We start from the raw sequence: 8418 nt of genomic DNA on the forward strand, positions 1-8418 counted from the left end.
CTTTAGTCCCCAGCTAGTCCTGGAACTCCCTCTCTAACAGCACTACTGTTGTATCTATACCACGTGGACTGCAGCGGTTCAAGAAGGCAGCTCACCACCACTTTCTCAAGGGCAATAAGGGCAGGTAATAAATGCTGGCCTAGCCAGTGACACCTACATCCCATAAATGAATTTAAAAAAAATCAGGGTACAGGTGTCAGATTCACCTTGATTTCCTGAATCTTGTGCCCTAAAGGCAGTCTGTGGATATCTTGGAGGGATTGGCACCCAAAGAAAATAAGAACAAAAAAAAAGGGAAGGGAATAGGCTACTCAACAATGATCATCCATAGTCCTCTGTGCTAGAGAATTCCAAAATTTCACAGCCCTCTGAGTGAAGAAATTCTTCTCACCTCAGTCTTAACTGATCGATGCCTTGTCCTGAGGCCTTTATTCTGTGTTCTAGACTCCCAAGCCAGGGGAAACAGTGGGCCAAATTTTCAATCGAAGTCAGAGTCCAACTCAGAGGTGGGCATGGCTGCAATTTGGCACCGCCAACTGTCCTGCCAGTTCATCACCACGATCCCTTCCCCAAGCCATTTTAAAGCAGGCTGCATCAGGGTCAGATTAGCTGCCTGCCAACAAGTTGTGGGTAACCAATTAACTGCAAATTAATGGAATTAAGGAGTCTATTAAAGCCCCGTTCCTGCGCCGACTGGGATTCCAGTCAGCAATGCAAGCAGCCCATATTGGTGGTGGGCTCAACACAGGAAGGGAGCCACCACTGCTCACATGAGGGACAACCCCCACACCTGTAATGGCCACTGGGCCACAGCTGCAGCCACTGGCCTTCCCCTGGTGGCCTCTAAGATCACGGCCTGGCAGCTGTGGCTGTTTTAGAAAGATTTTAAAAACTTAACTGGCTTTCTCCCTCATTGCCTCAATCCTCAGATCTGCAGTGTCCACCTCAACTGGTGGGGCTGCCAATCTGTGAGTGCTGCAGAGACTCATATTAGCCCTCCAGCATCAGGAACCCACCCATCATCCCTGATTGGATGGCAAGCCCATTTCAAGACAGCAGTGGGCATGTCTATAATACACCATGCAAGGTCAGGACCTGGAACCAGCCCCCATGTCGGGTTCCTGAATGAATATTCTGTGTAACTTCTCCATGTCAAGCCCGTTTAGAGTCTTACATGTTCCAATGAGATCACCTCTCAGTCCTCTAAATTCCAGAGAGTATAGGCCCAATATTCTCAACCTTTCATAATAGGACAACCCCCTCATCCTAGGGATCAATCGAGCGAACCTTTGCCATACTGCCTCAAAGTCATGTATGTCCTTCCTTAAATGCGGAAACCAAAACTGTGCACGGTACTTTAGGTGTGGTCTCACCCAAGTCCTGGATAACTGTAGCAAGGCTTCTTTAGTTTTGTACTTCAGCCCCCTTGCAGTAAGGTGAACATGCCATTTGCCTCCCTAATTTCTTGCTGTGCCTGTATGTTAACATTCTGTGTTTCTTGTTCTGTTGATCAACATTTAAATATTCCTCACTATTTTAAATAAATATTCTGTTTCCCTATTCTTCATACCAAAGTGAATAACTTCACTTCTCCCCACATTATACTCCATCTGTCTTACCTACTCACTTAACCTGTCCATATACCTTTGCAGCCACTTTGTGTCTTCCTCGCAGCTTACCATCCCACCTAGCATTGTATCATCAGCAAACTTGAACACATTACTCTCAGTACAGTCATCTAAGTCATTAATAGATTGTAAATAGCTGAGGCTCCAACATTCCACTAGTTACAGCCTGTTAATTTGAAAATGCCCTGTTTATTCCTACTCTCTGCTGTGTGCCCACAACCAAACCACTATCCATGCTACTATATTATCCCCAAACCCACACAACCTTGTCTTGGAAACTTTAACATGGCAATTTATCAGATGCCTTTTGGAAATCCAGATATACCACATCCACTAGTTTCCCTGTACCTATCCTATTAATTACATGCTTAAAAAGCTCTTAGATTGCTCAGACACAATTTCCCTTTCATAAAACCATGTAGTCTCTGCCTAATCATATTATGATTTAAATGCCTTATTAACACCTCTTTCATAACAAATATGTTGCAGATGGACAGGATGTCCATGCAAGTAGCCTATTGTTATCAACCCCAAAAGATCTGAAAAACAAATGCCACCTTGGCTATAATTTGAGAAACTTTAAAAAGTCAGTTAGAATAGGGCATTGTCCATCCCTAATTGCCCTGAGGGGATACTGACAGTGAAGGAATGTCATTCAGGGGATGCAGACGTCACTGGCCAGGCTGGCATTTATTGTCCATCCCTAATTGCCCTTGAGAAGGTAGTGCTGAGCTGCCTCCTTGAACCGCTGCAATCCATGCGATGTAGGTATGCCCACAGTGCTGTTAGGGAGGGATTTCCTGGATTTTCACCAAGTGACAGTGAAGGAATGATGTTATATTTCCAAGTCAGGATGGTGAGTGGCTTGGAGGGGAACTTCCAGGTGGTGGTATTCCCATGTGTCTGCTGCCCTTGACCTTCTAGATGGTGGTGGTCGTGAGTTTGGAAGGTGCTATCCAAGAAGGCTTGGTGAGTTCCTGCAGTGCATCTTATGGACAGTACACATTGCTGGCACTGTGCGCTGGTGGTGGAAAGAGTGAATGTTTCTGGATTGTGTAGAGCTTCTTCACTGTTGTTGAGCTGCACTCATCCAGACAAGTGGAGAGTATTCCATCACACTCCTGACTTGTGCTTTGTAGATGGTGGACAGGCTTTGGGGAGTCAGGAAGTGAGCTACTCACTGCAGGATTCCTAGCCTCTAACCTGCTCTTGTAGTCACAGTATTTACGTGGCTAGTCTAGTTCAGTTTCTGGTTAATGGTAACTCCCAGGATGTTGATAGTGGGAGATTCAGCAATGGTAATACCATTGAATGTGAATGGGAGATGGTTAAATTCTCTCTTGTTGGAGATAGTCATTGCCTGGCACTTGTGGGCATATCACTTGCCACTTGTCAGCCCAAACCTGGATATTGTCCAGGTCTTGCTGCATTTGGACACGGACTGTTTTAGTATCTGAGGAGTCGTGAATGATGCTGAACATTGTGCAATCATCAGCAAACATCCCCACTTCTGACCTTATGATGGAAGGAAGGTCATTTATGAAGCAGCTGAAGATGGTTGGGCCTAGGACACTACCCTGAGGAACTCCTGCAGCGATGTTCTGGGACTGGGACCACTGACCTCTAACAACCGCAACCACCTTCCTTTGTGCTAGATATGACTCCAAACAGCAGTTTTCCCCCTGATTCCCATCGACTCCAGTTTTGCTAGGGCTCCTTGATGCCACGCTCGGTCAAATGCGGCCTTGATGTCAAGGACAGTCACTCTCACCTCACTTCTAGAGTTCAGCTCTTTTGTCCATGTTTGAACCAAGGCTGTAATGGTCAGGGGCTGATTGACCCTGCCAGACCCAAACTGAGCGTCAGTGAGCAGGCTATTGCTAAGCAAGTGCCGCTTGATAGCACTGTCAATGACCCCTTCCATTACTTTACTGATGATCGAGAGTAGACTGATGGGGCGGTGATTAATCGGATTGGATTTGTCCTGCTTTTTGTGGATGGGACATACCTGGGCAATTTTCCACATTGACAGGTAGATGCCAGTGTTGTAGCTGTACTGGAACAGCTTGGCTAAGGATGTGGCAAGTTCAGGAGCGTAAGTCTTCAGTACTATTACCAGAATATATCCTAGTGTGGAAGATACTGAACACCAACACTGTTGTTGCCTTTGCTAGATTTGAGCAATGACCTGTAGTTTAAAGATTCCTGCTTGGCAGGAGTGCCATGTTGCTAGATTAATAGTTGCCACTTTGGAGGGATCAAGTGTAATCTTCTTTGATTTGTATTTAGTACCAATCATCACTGACAACATCTCAGCACAAATTAGCATCAAAATTATTTCAATACTCACCAGTGCTAATGAATTCCTGTCAAAGGCTGGAAAAGCACTCACAGCTTCATGTAACACAGGTGAATCCCCACTGTTGACTGGAGTAATTTGCACCATGTAGGTGTTTCCTTGCTCAGTACTGTTAGTGTCTAGATTTCCCTGACTTACTGTGCTTATGAATAACATGGAATATACTGTGGTTATAAATAATGTGGAATCAATCATGGTGCAAATCATTCCTTATGGTTACATTATGTTAATCTGAAGCAAATTTGGCAAATTGAGGCATTACATTCATGCAAGAAGCATGTCATGCAATAACTGTTAACGTCACCAAGCATGAATGGTTCACTTCTCACAATATTTAAAAGTCTTTGGTGCTAACATACTGACCCAAAAAATGGAAACATTTAGTTCACTTTTGACATGGGAGATAAAGTTGTACTATATAGCCACTGCCACACCACTGCTGAGTGTAAGATTAAAAATTTGTACCTTAATCCTTTCTGTACTAACGGTCTTTGTTTGTTTTTTGCCTATTTCATGTGCATTTTATTTGGCTGGTGAGCATATGATCACTCACATTACCAGAGTAGAACTACTGTATGAGTGTTATGAAAAAGGCAGCTTAGAATTTTTTCTACCACTCCATCACCCAGTGCTAACACAGTCTCAGAGGAAATCTGTAGAAAGACAAAATCCAGGGTGTGCCAATGACAGAAATTTCGACATGTCTGACTAATCTAACTCACTCCTATTGAGAGGCTGCCAATTTTGTCCAAAATCTGATGAAGTGAGATCAAATACAAGAAGCAAAAAACATTTAGCTGTGGTGGGGGGTGGGGAGGAGGGGGGTGTGTGGCGTCACTAGATGATGTCTTACAATGGCATACAGCCCAGAACTTTGTACAATGCAAGGGTAAGGGTTCATGTACTGACCCAGCTGTCTGTAATGTCATGACATCCATAACTGGCATGCGTATTTCCAGAACCTACTAAGGTACTCTTTATCCTCATGGAGTGTGAAAAAATTGGAATGAAGAAGACTGCTAATTTGACATGTTTTGTAATATTTAATATTCGTCAGAACTTTATTTCTCAAATAAAAATAATTTCTAGAAACGTTATAAAATCGCTTATGATTTGCCAGGATCTATTACAAATATTTGCAGAGCCCCTCTTTACAACTTCTGCAATAACCCTAGCAATCAGTTATTGTCGTTTTATCTCAGTTATTGTTACCGAGTTTTGTATATATTTTGAAATTTTCTTGTCTATATATATATATGTACAAAAACATCGGTAATTTGTATATTGAATAGATCTTCTGTTTTTACCTAGAAACTCGTTACTACAAAGTACGTGACATGTTCACAACAAGATTCAGATGATTGGTCATTTGTACTACTTGTTTAATCAGTCACGCTGTTCGGCGTGCAACTGTACACAATTCAGATGGGGACAATAACGTAAGTATTTGCTATTAAGCGCAAAATGTCCTCTTTCAGTTATTAATTTTCGTCTGGAATAAGATTTTGAAAATAACCGCAATCAAACTTTACATTTTTATCGTCAAATGTTTCAGAACCCCCGCTTAAATTGTCACCGTTGTTCACAACTAACACAAGGCATTCTGCGCCTTAAATGGTTGTTGTAGCCCGTCAGAACTAAAATATTGACACCACATTGAGTAAATATGTTCTTTGGGTTACTTCAGAGATAGGTGGGAGCCAACAGCCGAGGTCTCCTGGCACATATAGCTGTTAACAGCCAGAAACTAAGACAACGGAAATTTGGCGCTATTATTTACATAAATGTTTGAACTGGGCGAGTAAATATAGGTTTGCCCCGCTATAAATGGCTGCACGATACTCAGTTACCTCTTAAAACTTCTCTTATTCTGTATCACCTTTAGAAATTTACCTAGAGTGTATACAGATTCAATTTAATGTTTACAAAACTTCGCCGCATTTTAACCAGAGATAAATAAAAAGGTTTTTTTACAGAGCTACATCAGATTTGAAAATAAAGTCTAATTCAAAAATAAATTTGCAAAACAATTCTGAAATATATTTCTGAAGCCAAACCACAAATAACTGTACTCTAGTAACGAAATCCCAGGTCATTTGGTACAAACGGCATTTCATTTCAACTGACAACCTGAGGTCGGTCATGTTTGCTAACAATCCGTGAAATGAAACTAGCGCGCCTTCGCCCAACAGCATGGACTCCTAGGCACCTGACAAATAAAACTCCTCACTCCCCCAGCACCTCACAAATAAAACTCCTCACTCCCCCAGCACCTCACAAATAAAAACTCCTCACTCTCCCAGCACCTCACAAATAACACTCCTCACTTTCCCAGCACCTCACAAATAAAAACTCCTCACTCCCCCAGCACCTCACAAATAAAACTCCTCACTCCCCCAGCACCTCACAAATAACACTCCTCACTTTCCCAGCACCTCACAAATAAAAACTCCTCACTCTCCCAGCACCTCACAAATAAAAACTCCTCACTCCCCAGCACCTCACAAATAAAACTCCTCACTCTCCCAGCACCTCACAAATAAAACTCCTCACTTTCCCAGCAGCTCACAAATAAAACTCCTCATTCCCCCAGCACCTCACAAATAAAACTCCTCACTCCCCCAGCACCTCACAAATAAAACCCCTCACTCACCCTGCACCTGACAAATAAAACCTCTCATTCCCCCAGCACCTCACAAATAAAACTCCTCACTCCCCCGCACCTGAAACATAAAACCCCTCACTGCCCCAGCGCCTCACAAATAAAACCCCTCACTCCCCAGCACCTCACAAATAAAACCCCTCACTCCCCAGCACCTCACAAATAAAACTCCTCACATACACAGCTGAAAATTATTTTTAAAAAGTAAGCGACAGGACAACAAGAGATGACGTGGATATCCACAGAGAAAATTCTTTCTTAATTGCTCCTCCCCCAACACTTTCTCAAACTCAAAGATGCAGAAGTAATGAGGGAGGGCAAAAAGCATAGTCGAGGTCCAAGTACAAGAGGTAGCTGCAGGCGAGAGGGGTGCTCTCATCACGTGTACTGTCCATGTTTGTCTACTTCACACGATCCGACTTCAAGGGAGGGAAGGAAGAATAAAACGCTACTGATTCTTACCTTCTATCTAAGCTGCAGTTTCTCTGCTTGTTGTCATTGCTCTGGGCTATAAGAGGACACAGACCGCTCAGAGAGTGAAGGAGAAGCACAAACGACTATCAGCTCCAGGCCAGCAGCAAGGTGCGCCCTTAATTCTGCTGCTGAGTGTAGTTCAGTCCCAGGCGCCGGGGCCCGGCCAACCTGTCACTGCATCGATCTTTGAATAAACTCCAAGTGGGTGGAGATGTTAAACAGTAACTAGTAACTAACGTCAAAGGCACTTGCCCGGCTCCACAGCACTTTTACCTTGTGCCCAGCTGCCGGTTCTCTGCTTACTCTCAATCAACCTCGACGGTACCTTAGGATTTACTTATTTTCTTATTAACTTAAGGGGTGGCTGGTGGGTGAAGGAGTTGCCTGAGCCTTTGTAAAGGTAAAGAGAATTGCAGCAACGGTCTCAGGATTCCTGTGTACAGAATGTCCCGCACGCAACCTTGTACACGGCTCTCAAAGGATTTGTTGGCATTATCACATTTTACATTCCAATCGCCGCTTTTTGTGACATGTAGAAACCGAGTAATATTGACCTGCGTGTAAAAACAGAAACCGTTCTTACCTTTCCGCAAGCTCCACCCATTCCTGATGTCACCTGAACTTTTTTATATACCAGAATGGTGCACGTAAACCTTACAGGGAACTTGTCACCTCAACGGTAACTGCACTCTCAGTGTCCTGTAATCTTTAAGACTGTTTATATCAGTGCAATTTGCTGGCCGCAGCCCCCCGCCCCCCCCCCCCCCCCCCAAAAAAAAACAACTTAATGAGCCTTATTACAAAAATAGGTTGTTGGGTTTTTGAGGGTTTTTTCCCCCCAGCATTTTTGCACTCGATATCTTTGGCCTGTGTTAGCAACTGCTCACTGGGTGAGCCCACACTGTCGTGATCCTTGAGTGTTCTGTGTGCCCAGATAAACGCAGGTGAAATATTGTGGCACACCCAAGATAACCGAGAACCTAAGTTCTCAAAGATATTTTTTGCCATAAGGGCAAAACATGCTGTTTTTCATTTTGCAACCTGCCAGTAAAATACTGGCAAGCTAGAAATTAGTGGGACCTTGCTCAGCCACTCTAAGTGTGACAAAGTGGGACTTAACGTCCATTGATACAGGGGGGAAGTAGACCATTACAGAAATCCTGCCATCAGCTTATTTAAATTATGTGGGGTCCAGTCCTGGTAGCAAGATGCCAAAATGCAATTGAAGGTCATTTTGTTGGTGGATAAGGCACTTATGTAGCACAAGTGCTGCTTGTCATTTGCCAGCCCAAGCC

General features: G+C 43.6%; 1 protein-coding gene across 6 annotated transcripts in view; it reads right to left on the reverse strand.

Annotated features, from left to right (window-relative positions):
• The window catches only part of LOC144679678 (hepatocyte nuclear factor 4-gamma-like), a 190545-nt gene extending 182720 nt beyond the window's left edge, over positions 1-7825 (reverse strand). For 2 of the 6 annotated variants that reach the window (XM_078540285.1, XM_078540288.1), the window contains exon 1: positions 7112-7699. The gene's annotated coding sequence lies outside the window, so the exon portion shown is untranslated. The other 4 variants (XM_078540290.1, XM_078540289.1, XM_078540286.1 and 1 more) reach the window with 3 other exon arrangements.
• Between the last annotated feature and the right edge of the window lie 593 nt (positions 7826-8418).

The sequence above is a fragment of the Cetorhinus maximus genome, chromosome 4 (genome assembly GCF_964194155.1).
Source record: "Cetorhinus maximus chromosome 4, sCetMax3.hap1.1, whole genome shotgun sequence".
Lineage (NCBI taxonomy): Eukaryota > Metazoa > Chordata > Chondrichthyes > Lamniformes > Cetorhinidae > Cetorhinus > Cetorhinus maximus.